Below are 12,680 nucleotides of genomic sequence, written 5' to 3' on the forward strand. Positions count from 1 at the left end.
AAGCCCAGCTCTGCCTGGCCACCAAGCCTAGTTCTATACTAATCGAGCAATCCTAGTTCTAACACCTTGAGAAACCCTAATTTCTCATTTTGGAATGAGAATACATAGGATCAAGGTTAATCCTTGTCAAGCCAAAAAATAACCAAAAAAATATTTTTGTTTCTTTGTAGTAGTTTTTTCTCTTATATTTTTGGGGAAAGTCAACATTTTGAAAACCACATCAACTTTGCATTTTTAATTAAAGGTACTACCTCCGAGCGGGCGTGTAAGATGCTAACTTCTTCCCTACACCTAACCGACTCCCAGATCCAAAATATGGTTTTTCGCAGACTTGTTTTATTTTGTTGTTTTCATAGTTTTTCAAAAATAACTATGGTAGTGACTCCAAATCTCTATTTAAACCGTTTTTTTTCTTTCGTCACGATTCTGGTTGTGACACCATTCATTTTTACTGAGCACTCAAGGTTATGATTAGGGCATTGGTTGAACTACTTGAGCTTGAACTTGCTTCAATAGAGTCTTTCTTATTGAAAATCCCTGGCCTTTTTGGTTCATCCAAATCCATCTCACTTCCCAACATTAAAACTACTGAACTCATTGTAGGCCTATCCTCTTGGTATTGTTGAACACATAATAGCCCAATATGGATACAACGTAACAATTCAAATTAAATGCACGAACCCTCAATGTTTGAGTCAATTATTTCTAAAGTCTTTCCAAATTTCCACTATGTCCAAGCCTAAATGCAAAGACCAAAATACGTATAATGAACAAGAATGTAAATAACATATAAGATGGATAGAATAATAATTAGCAAAGTGGTTACATGATCAGGAAAGTTACATTGCTTTCCACGATATGGTCCGCTATTTTACATCCCACATATTATCTCCAACAGTATAACACCAAAGCTGAAAACATCTAATTTTACTAAAAATTGTCCATCAACAGCATATTTCAATGCCATCTACCCACTGAAATAAACCATTGAAGAAAGATCAAATTTATACGACTTTCTTGTAAAGGAAAAGGTTCTAAAACATTCAGACACTCACAATGTTCCAACTATCATATTTGTGTTTCCTTCGATCTCCTCTTTTCCAACAGTTTTAGCCAATCCAAAATCTGATATTTTTGGATTGAAATCCTCATCTAGAAGAACATTACTCCGTTTGAGATCTCTATGGACAATCTTAGTCGAGAATATTCATGAAGATACATAAGTCCTTTTGCTAGTCCACAAATTATGTGGAAATGCTTTGTCTAGTCAAGTAATTTACCTTTGGTATGATCTTCGTTTCACAACAATCTTTCATTAAAAAATGAATATTCATGCTTGAGAACCTTCTATATTTTAATATAATTATAAAACACTTGTGAGTACTAAAATAAGAGATCCTGACACTCTATACCAAAAATGAAGTAATCTAGGTTGTCGTTGGACATGTATTCATAAACCAATACTTTTTCTTGGTTCTGAATGCAGCAACCTAGAAGTTTTACAAGATTCATGTGCTGAAGTTTTGCAATTAGTTTCACTTCATTTACAAATTCGGTTATTCCTTATCCTGAATTCTTTGATAATCTCTTTACAACAATTTCTAGTCCACTGAATAATTTTTCCTGCAAAGCATATTCATGTGAGTAAAGACTCTTTATGATATTAATTATTCTCGAAATGTTTTCATTTCCAAAAAAATGATTTAATGGTATTTATAATTCTGCAATACTCTTCGAATATTCAAATTGACAAAAAAACATTGAATTACCCAATATACAAGTCCAAAATCACCTTCTCCAATTCGGTTGATCTCTGAAAAATTACCGGTAGCAACTGTAATTGTTGACAAATCAAACAATGGGAGCCTAAAAGCTAGACTAATTCTTGGAGGAGAAGCTTTAATCATCACCCTTGGATGGTGGCTTGGATAAGGACGTGTCTTCCTAGCCTTTGGATGAAGACTTGAAAAAGAAGACACTCTCTTAGCCCTCGGATGAAAGAGGCGTATGAATGGAGTGTAGACTTGGCTCCATGGGATGCATGATCCATGAGGTGTAGGAAGGAATATTGGCTTCCACTTAGTCCACCTTGGACCTTTGGTAGCTCATGGCCAAATCTCCTATTGGGCTTAGTCAAGCCCAATTTTATCAATTCAACTACACATTGTTTGGCTTATTATTCTAGAAAACAAAGCCTAAACAATTGGCCAATCTTATTGTTATTTTATTGCTCTTTGATACATCTCTTCAAATCTTCACATCTTCTTTGGCCCATGTGAAGAGTGTGAGAAGCCCATATGGGTTTGGACCATCTTGAATGAAGCCCAATTGGATCTTTTTTAGCATGCCCCTTGTTATTAGGCCTCTTAATAGGCCTGGGCTTGAAGGTGCATGTGGGCCATGTATTGGGCCTTGAGCATGATTTTGACCTAGGCGTTGGCCCAAGCTATAAGCCTTGTTGGGATCACATCATGAAGTATTTGAATAGTGTATGATGTCTAATAGATCACCAAACCACATGACACAACCACTTCCTACTCCACTAATATTATAATTTGTATATGCCATGCAGGAATAAGTATTGAAGCACTTATTTCTGCATTGCCATAGATCAATACTCTGATCCACAAACGTATGTTCAGTATCCGGCACTTTCAAGCCTTCCACAAGGACAAACCCATTGTACCTGATTGATACTATTTTAGTGCGGAACCAGACGATCTCAAGAACCCTCTATGTCGAACCTCTTTATGTTCCTCTCGGGACGGGGTAAACCCAACCATTTGCTCCTTATCAGGCCGGGACGTACTCGACCATACACCAACACCCATCATTCTTGCAATTCAAAGGATGTTTAACGACACATCCTTCAGACCAGTCCGTTGTGCTCCAATTTTCAAGAGACTTAGGCTCGAACCCTTTTAAGCATTCAGACACTAGTGATGCAGAAAGGGAGCAATATGCATTGACTTCACCTACGCCATAAGGGCCACATAAATCTTCTGGTACGGTTGAATAAGTATGCCATGATTTATTATCCTGAAACCATACATAATGATGCAGACCGCCACAATCAAATAATATAAAGATAGAAAAGAACTAGGTAAAGGTGGAATAGATACGGGAAGAGTATTATTTATCGCTGAAATCGGCAAAAAAGAAGAAAATGCTCTAGAAAGGATACCTCATTCTAATACCCCAGAGCAACAACTCCTTATAGAGTAACATAACAACTACTCGGTCCAACCATAATACGTCAATCCTGCTTTCCCTTCCCCATACTCTTGTACTCCTTAATAAAAGGGATTATATTCTCTCTCTCTATAACTAATTGTTTTGCCAGCTCATTTTTTCCTTTTCTTTTATAAACAATCCACTCTTTGGGCTTTGTGGCTACTTCTTGAACAATCCTTAATCCCCTCCCAATGCTTATTGCTTGATCCCCATCACATAACGAGGATGTTCTAGCAAGGTTTGGTTAAGGACCACAATTGTTATTAAACTAGTATTCACCAGTGTCCATGTGTAATAAACCTCTTACTTGTTGGACACAAACTTATAATTGTAAACCTTATTAGGCATCAGATTTGGCCAGCCACTGAAGCGTAATCCATTCCATGGTCCAGCTTTGTGGTACTTTTTGGTTCCCTTCATCATATACATATCAGGATATGGATAAAGTTTAATGCCCCACGAGAAGTCTCCTGGTGTTGGATCATCATAACTCTTCCAAGCTACCAGAGAAATACTAAGATTTCTTTTGATGTCCCATCCAATCTTCATTCCAACAACCATTGTGTTAGAAGGGTAATTAAAGCTTTGCCACAAGTATGCCTCTGCATTTGCTGCACTCTCATATCTTATTACAAGATTACCAGAATCCAAAAGCGCTGCTATTGGATTTTGTGCATCATTTGATGAACTAGTGCACCAAAGAACCATGTTGTTGTGTGCAAGGACCAAGTTGCCTAAATTTTTTAGTGTCAAGATGGCAGAGGAATCATTGATAGGACTGGCACCGTTTGCAACCCAAACAACGGTTTTAATTGGAATATTCTTATACGAAATCCTGAGATAGATCTTGTTGGGATTTCCAAGATTGAAGAAACCAAGCTCAAAGGTTCGGAGTGGGTGAGAAACTATGGTCTTTCCATAAGTGAGGGATTGGGACTGCGAAATGGATGATGTGTCTTGTACAATGGAAACAAGAGAGGGGATAAACAATATAAGTATGAGACTCGTTAAAGTAACAAGAGTAAACTTCATTGAGATGTAACCTTGAGAGTTAGAGCTCACAAGAGTAAGAGAACCGAAAACACTAAATAAAAATAGAGAGAATCTATATAGCCTAAATAACGGAGGAGTCAAACTTGTGAGCAAAGTATAAACTTCACAAGAATTTATAGTAAGTGATAATAATGTGTGTGATTGAAGTAGTAAATTTTAACTTCAACTTAATTTATTCTACTATTTCCAGTACTATTGACTCTTGTATTTCGTGTTTTACGGGTTGCTTTGTTTCTCTTTCTGGAATGTGGTAAGCCATCTGTATTATCAATTGTTATCAGTCACAATACGGTTTCCAAATAGTTGGGACATAAAAGACTTCGTTAGAAATTTCAATTTAGGAAGGACAAAACTTGTGATATTGGTCCACAAAACTCATCTCACGTTTGTGTCAATGTAGTATTTTTTTTCATTAGTTAACGCATGTCTTTGAATATTCTGAAAGAAATATCTACTTTTAAAAAAAAATAGCTAATTTTATAATGTTCACACAAGAACAAGAGGTTTGGTATATATTTCTTTAATCATCATATTAGGTCACATATAAGGAACCTAAAAATAGGATCTTTTGCGTCAGATTTACAAAACACATGAAAAAAGAGAGAGTACTTTTACTTTAATTATTAGAAACACTAGTTCATTTACGTCCCAATAAACATTAACCAATGTAACAAAAAGAATAAATCGCACAGTAGAAAGAGAGAGTATCTAAAGCATGAACGAAGGAGTCAAAATTCTGTGCGAAGTATAAACTTCATTGAGTACTAAGCCTGTGAGTAAAAGTTCACTCTGAAGACTAAGAAAACAAAAAGAGTCAAACTTGTGTGCGAAGTATAAACTTCATAAAAATATATTAGACAAGTGGCTTGGTTCTTGACAATGAGTGATAATAATTTGTGTGATTGAAGTAGTAAGTTTTAAATGTTGTATGAGTTTTAGTGGAATTTTTGGTGGACTCCTGTATTTCCTGTTTTATGTGCTTTGTTTGCTTTTCTTTCTAGAATATGGCTAGAAGGATGAAAGTGTCTAGTCTTGTCAATGGTTGTTTTCATTCATTGTCTAATGTCCAAATAACTAGTTCAAACTTCTATATAAGTCTAGGATAGAAAGTTCAACAATTTTGGTGCGTATAGGGATAACTTGCGATATTATTGGTCCATAAAACACACCTATCTATCATAACCAAATTCTCACGTTTGTTTCAATAGTCGTTGATTATTACCTAACATGTATTTGAAAATATTATGAATTAAATATATTTTCTTAAAATCAGGGAATTATATGTAAGCTAATAAATACCAAAAAAACCAATTTAACAGTAACAGAGATACCAAAAAAGAAGACAAGCACAATCATTATGGATGCAAGGGAAAAATTATTTCATTCAACAATGATTATCAACTCTCTCTATTAACAAAAACTCAGAGAATAAGGAAAAAGTGAATCAAGAGAAATGAATGATCTCAACAATTTTCCCCCCTCTCTCCTCTAACGATTTTTTCCTTTTAACCCACTGCGTTATGTCACGTAGTCCTTCATCCACACACTCTCTTTTCTGGATCGTGTAATTCGGTTGTTACACTTGCCTCCTCTGCTCTCATCCACGTGTCCCAACTTCATTGGCTTGTTTTTAATTGTCCCCAGCTCATTTTCCAGTTGCACTTTCATTACAATATATAATGTTCGAACTAAAACAAGAAATGTTTGGTATATCAATTTTTATGATCAAATTAGGTCACATAAAAGAATCAACAAAGATATAGAGATATGTAAAAAGATTACGATAGACTTGCACGAGATATAAAAAATGTATTTTTACGACAAATTTAGAAACACAATGCAAAAAATGGGTTCATCTACCTCAGATAAATATTGACTGACGTAGATGTAGCTAATGGAGTATAACAATTAATTTTATGTCAATTAAGATCATAATTGACATAGATAATAATGTTTTACATTGATTATTGTATCACACCTAGCCGGTTCCGCTAGCATACAAACACAACCAACACATATCACCCTTGACCGACAACTCATATTGGACAAGGCTAGGGGACTGGTGTACCACACCTAGCCAAACTCGACCAAATAAGTAGACAATGTGTATATCAAGGTAGCCAAGTTCCCAGCCTAGGCCGAGTTAGCCTAAACTTGTACCGGTTTTAACCTAAACTAAACATCTAAAGGAACAACATGCATCTCATATCACCAACATAAGCCATCAAGACAAGTAGCCGGCCTAGACCGACTACTCCAACATATCCGGTAAGATTAGAGCCTAGGTCGACCACTCCAATGAACTCAGGATAATAGAAGCCCCCGCGTTCAATAAACCTTAAGGGCCTGGGTTAGGGCCCAAGCCCACTCACAGCCCAAGTTAGAGCCCAAGTCAAGGCCCAGCCCATGAGATGGTCAGACATCATTAATGCTCTATAAATACACGTGGACCCCAGCAATTAAAGGTACGCATTCATTAATCACTGATTTGACTCCCTGAGAACTTTGACTTACTTGAGCTTCAGAGACTCTTCTGCAGGTAACCCCTCCTGGGTTCAAGCTGACATGTACCGACCAGGAAGAGGCCAACCGAAGAGATAGCGGACTACAGGGTAAGGTGACGCTTGTGCCTAACTTATCTTATTTATTCTTTGCAGGAACAATTATATATATATATATATATATATATATATATATATATATATATAAAATAAAACATATATTCGTAAAGTTTAAATTAAAATATGTGATTTAAACTAGATGACTATGATTAAACTAAGAGAAGATAAATTGTTTATGTTGGCTTCCCTAGCGTATTGTTCTTATCGAGTTTCGGAGCCTCTTCCTTCTGATAGGTGGCAAGATCTAAGTTGCTTGATAACTCTTGTTAAATGCTCCTAATGGATGGAATATAGGGAAGATTCATTGGCAAGTATACCAAATCGAACAAGTAATATAGTGAACAAGTCCATACATCGTCTCCTATAGGAACTAATGTGATTTGAATTAATTGGTTAGTTACTAATAAAGGATGAGAATAACAAAAATATTTATTGAGTTTAAATGAAAGATAAATTTGAAATTAAATGTAAAGAATAACAGAACTTGAGACAATGGGAACAAATTGCTTGATTGAGGAAAATAAAAGATAAAAACTTCACCGGGATTAGGTTTCACAATTCCATTCAAAATAAAAACAATAAACAAAACATTCCTCATTTTGTCTCTAAGACATCGTTTGTAACATCCTTCGATTTCGTCGCAAACAAACCTAAAATAATAAAAACCATATGTCTAGCAATTTTTACTATTATGTTTGCATTAATGACCAAAGTGTTGATGCTTAAGAATGACCGATGACTACATCTATGTCTAGCATGCGAAATCAATGGTTGTTTTATCCTACTCAGGTTTCACAAACTATCCTTTGGATCAATTAGTACTCCCACATATGCACCATATCTAAAACATGCAATTAAAGATCATAATTTGGGTTTCCAAAATATCTTTCAGATCAGTATGGATTCTCGCATGTGCAAAATTCACAGACTATGCAGTTGGAACAAGAATAAAAATAGGAAGTATGGAAAAAGATTATGTTGAATGAAGAATTCACAAAGAATTAATAATAAATTACACCCAACCCCACTGTTAGTTACTCCTAAATATATTGAACACTGGACTAATGATGAAATTGAATGCCTTCAGCCTTCAAAATGTCCTTTTACCTTCAAAAGTATTTAGATCAAGTTTCTTTCTCTTCAAGTGTGTGTTTTGACCTCTATCAGACCCTCTTTTATAAACTTTCATAATTGGACTGGGCCTAAAATTTGGACTTGATTTTGTACTTCATTAAATTGTAATAGATAATCCTTGATATATAACTTTTAATCTTCATAGATTTCATATCTTTGATATATTCTTCAAATCTTCTAACTTGTAATTGGATAAGCTAACTTTGTGGATAAATAATATTGGAGATTTCACTCATTTTGTTGCTAATCTTCACAAATCTTTGAGATTTCCACTTATTTGCAAAATATTTTCCAAACATTTCCACTTTTATTGAATTAAACCTTAAATATCAAATTAAATTCAAAAATAAAACATAAAAAATAAATAAAATAAAACATGATAATGCCAATTATTAGTTACACTCCTTGTACGAGTAACAGTATTCATAGAAATTCTTGACCTTAATGAAAACTATTAAAAAAATCTAGAATATCAATAATGTAATAAAAAATTGTCGCATGTAAGATAAATTAGCAAGATAATAATAGTAATGCATTATTAACCATATATGTTTTTCACATTATAAGAGGATATTAATGATATCAATATATCTTATAATCACTCTATTGAGATTAGACCATATATTTTGTTAATATATAGTAACTGAATCAACAAATATCTTTGTTAATATTATTTATCTACTTTAAGCCCATAATGTTGAATGAACTTTGTTAGGCTATACTCTTTGAGTATATTTGTTAGGTCAGGTAGGTAAACAAGCCCCTTAAGCTTAGAAGTTTGATTATGTAGATAGGATATACATGTTGCAATTGTAATTGACCCTTTGTTGAGTTATAGCCGACTTTATGTTTTGTAGGTGGACTTGGCCATTTAGACAAGTTATAAGTGGTCATCTTTAACCATGATGAACTTGGGTTATCTTTGACCAAGTTGTATAGGTGGTCATCTTCGACCTCTTTGTACTTAATATTGTGTTATGACTGCCTTGTTAATTTGGCTTGATGAATATATATGTGGTTAGAAGTGACGTTTAGGCATTTTTTATATTTATGTGAAGCATTAATGAGGAGTTTTCTAGGCAGCTGATAATAGATATTATGTTTTATTTTTTATTTATTTTTATCTTTTATTTTATATTTTATTAGTATCCTTTTAAATATTTTCAGGTTTTATTTAATAAAATTGGAAAAGATAAGGATTTGGTTTACATATTTAATATTTTACAGATATGTAAAAATATCAAAGAAATTAAGAAGAATCTCTTTATAAAATTGGTTTCTCTAGTACAAGAAGTACAAATCAACAAGCCTAGTCTAATTCGAAAAATCTATAAGTAAGGGGTTTGACAAAGGTCAAATGAACAACTCTTTTAGGAAATAAACACCCTTTTTGGGAAAATCCCTCTTTTGGGAGAGAGAGGAAAAAATAATTCTTTTGGAGAGAATGACATTTGACCTAAAAGGAGAGAAGGTAGAGGCACATTCTGAAGGTTAAGGATAAGGATCAGTGGTTCGAAGGAGAACCTCAAGACTTGAGAGAAAAACTCAAATTTTCATATACTCCAATCTAACTACAAATGTGTCTCATAAAAGCGTATATACTATGGGCCTAAACAAAAAATCCCAACACAACTAAAAGGTCCGATAAAGCTCAAACATAAACATTACAAAATTTAGAAAAGAGATCATATTCTATGATCCAAAGTTAATCTAAGATCTCTTTGAAGGTCTTGGGCATGATTCCATCAACTGCTCTGAAATTCCTGCGATGGCCATAGCCATTCCTCTATCAAATCCCTTTTTCAATTGGGAAAACCATGAGTACTGGAGGAAGTTGAACTTGAGCTTGATGGAAACGTTACTTGTTATGTATTTTTTTCAACTACAAATGTATTTTATGATTACTTTTTATGAAGTATAGTTTAATTGGAGTTTTGAATCTACTTTTGTTGCAAGTTAACATTCTTGTTGTTGAGAAGTTATACTCGTGATGAAGGATTATCTTGTTTCCTTTTAGAGTTATGAATATGGTGAAGTTGTTTAAGAAAGCTTTTTGAAAATTCCCACTGGACATTAAGATACCATGCTATCTAGATGTGAAGGTTCATTTCTCAAGCTCATAAAAGGAAGAAGAGAGTTGGATTCAAGCTTAAACACACACGGCAATAACAACACTTAAAGAGCAAAATGAAAGAAGAAACAATAAAAATGGAAAGCATAGAAGATGAAGAATGGAAGAAGCACGCCACTCATAGGGGGATCTAAGCCAACCAAACCCTAGAGATGAGTGATGGTGCCGCCACTTGCAAGCAAGATAAGGCAAAGGTGAGTTCACTTCTAGGAAGGATAGCTCATGAAAATTGGTGGTTGAATGCACAAAGTTTATAACAAAATGATCAACCCTTTTACAAGACAAGGAGCACCCTTTAAATAGGAGTTCATAGGGGTCCTTTAGCAAATACAAAAACATGAAAAAGGATTAACTAGCAAACCCTAAACCTAATGTGAGAGTGAGTCTTGGCCAAGTGAAGGGAGATGATTGGTGAAGGCATTCCCATGAGGATTCTAGGCCAAAAGAGGAAGGAGACCAAGTGACCTTCTAAGGCATAAACCACAAAGGCAAAAGGAGACAAGGTACATGTCTACTTTTGCTTTTGCTTTATGCTTTTTGCTTTCCTCTCTCTTCCACTTCATCCAAGTGCTCCAATCACCAAGTGCCACCTAGCCATGCTCTACTTTCTCTTAATTACCTACAAAACAAGACAAACAAGGATTAGCATGTTGGTTTAAGTTAATCTAATCTTGGTTAAAGGTCAACTTTAGATCAAAGTCAACAAGTCAACCAAAATAAGTCAACTAGAAACCAACTTAGGGAATTCAAACTAAAGTAATGCAAAACAAAGATAAAGGTGATGGAATAAAAGACTCCCCTCTAGACATGCTTCTAGTGATCCTTCTTGAGGGAGCTTCTAAGGAGGTGGTCACGCCTTCATCAACTCGCTTGCTAAAGATTGGGCATGCTAAGGTCCTGATTCACTACAATTGATATGAAATTATCACATCGAGTTGGTATGGTAATAATCTTCATCTATGCCCCTTTTATCTAGCTTGCAATTCTTGTTTTTGAGCATTGACTTTTTAATGTGTTCGTCTAGAGAGGAGATTAGACTACCTTTGAGTAGGGAATCTCTCTTTTCTCAAGTGAAGCCAAACCCAATCTCCCTCTTGGAAGATGACTTCCTTTCTTCCCTTATTACCATCCTCTTGTTGTTTCTTAACTCTCCTCTCAATGGTTTCCTTGACTTGTGAATGCAAGTCTTGAATGTACTCGGCTTTGGCCTCACCATCTTGGCAAGTCCATGCCTCATGAGTGGGTAGGGGAAGGAGGTCTAAGGGAGTTAGGGGATTGAACCCATACACAACCTCAAAAGGGGAATGACAAATAGTGGAATGCACAACCCTATTATAGGCAAACTCTATGTGGGGAAGAAGTTCCTCCCACTCTCTAATGTTTTGCACTATCATACATCTTAGCATTTGCCTTAGGGTTCTATTAACCACCACGGTTTGGCCATCACTTTGGGGATGGCAAGTGGTGGAGAAAAGAAGCTTGGTGTCATATTTACACCACAAGGTTATCCAAAAATGGCTTAGGAACTTGGAGTCCCTATCACTTACAATGGACCTAGGTAGGCCATGTAGTCTTACCACTTCCTTGAAGAAAAGATTTGCAATATAAGTTGAATCATCAATCTTATGGCAAGGAATGAAATGGGCCATCTTAGAGAACCTATCCACCACTACAAAAATGGAATCCCTACCTGTTTTGGTCCTTGAGAGGCCTAAGACAAAATCCATAGAAATGTCAACCCAAGGCTTGGAAGGGATAGGCAAGAGGGTGTAAAGACCATGGGGTTGGACTCTAGACTTGGCTTTCATGCATGCTATGCAACCTTTACAATGCCTATCTACATGCTTCCTCATATGAGGCCAATAGAAGTGTTCTTTCAAGACTTCCAAAGTCTTGTTTGGCCCAAAATGCCTCATTAATCCTCACTCATGTGCCTCCCTAATGAGTGAGGCTCTTAAGGAACCTTGGGGAATGCAAAGTCTCTTACCTTTGAAAAGATATTGATTGAGAAGGTAAAAGTCTTTGTAAGCCCCTTGGTGGCACTCACTAAGAATGGGGGAGAAATCAACATCCTTTGGATACAATTCCTTAATATGATCAAAACTAAGAAATTTAGTTTCAAGAATGGAAAGGACAAAATGCCTTCTTGAAAGTGCATCCGCCACAATATTAGTCTTTCCTTGCTTATGTTTGATCACATATGGGAATTGTTCTAAGAACTCTACCCACCTAGCATGTCTCTTGTTTAACTTGCCTTGGCTTTTCAAAAATTTGAGTGACTCATGGTCACTATGTATCACAAACTCATTTGAAAGAAGATAGTGTTGCCAAGTTTGCAAAGTTCTCACAAAAGCATAAAGCTCTTTGTCATAGGTGGAGTAATTGATGTGACTCCCCTTGAGTTTCTCACTAAAATAAGCTATGGGGTGCCCTTCTTTGAGAAGTACGACCCCAATGCCTACATTGGATGCATCACACTCAATTTCAAAATTTTTGGAGAAGTTAGG

At 35.4% G+C, this 12,680-nt stretch overlaps 1 pseudogene; it reads right to left on the reverse strand.

Moving 5' to 3' along the window:
* Positions 1 to 448: 448 nt before the first annotated feature.
* Positions 449 to 4,266, reverse strand: LOC114170242 (G-type lectin S-receptor-like serine/threonine-protein kinase At4g27290; annotated as a pseudogene).
* Positions 4,267 to 12,680: the final 8,414 nt, after the last annotated feature.

Source organism: Vigna unguiculata, chromosome 11, assembly GCF_037176805.1.
Source record: "Vigna unguiculata cultivar grain cowpea cultivar isolate G323 ecotype 2 chromosome 11, ASM3717680v1, whole genome shotgun sequence".
Taxonomy (NCBI): Eukaryota; Viridiplantae; Streptophyta; class Magnoliopsida; order Fabales; family Fabaceae; genus Vigna; species Vigna unguiculata.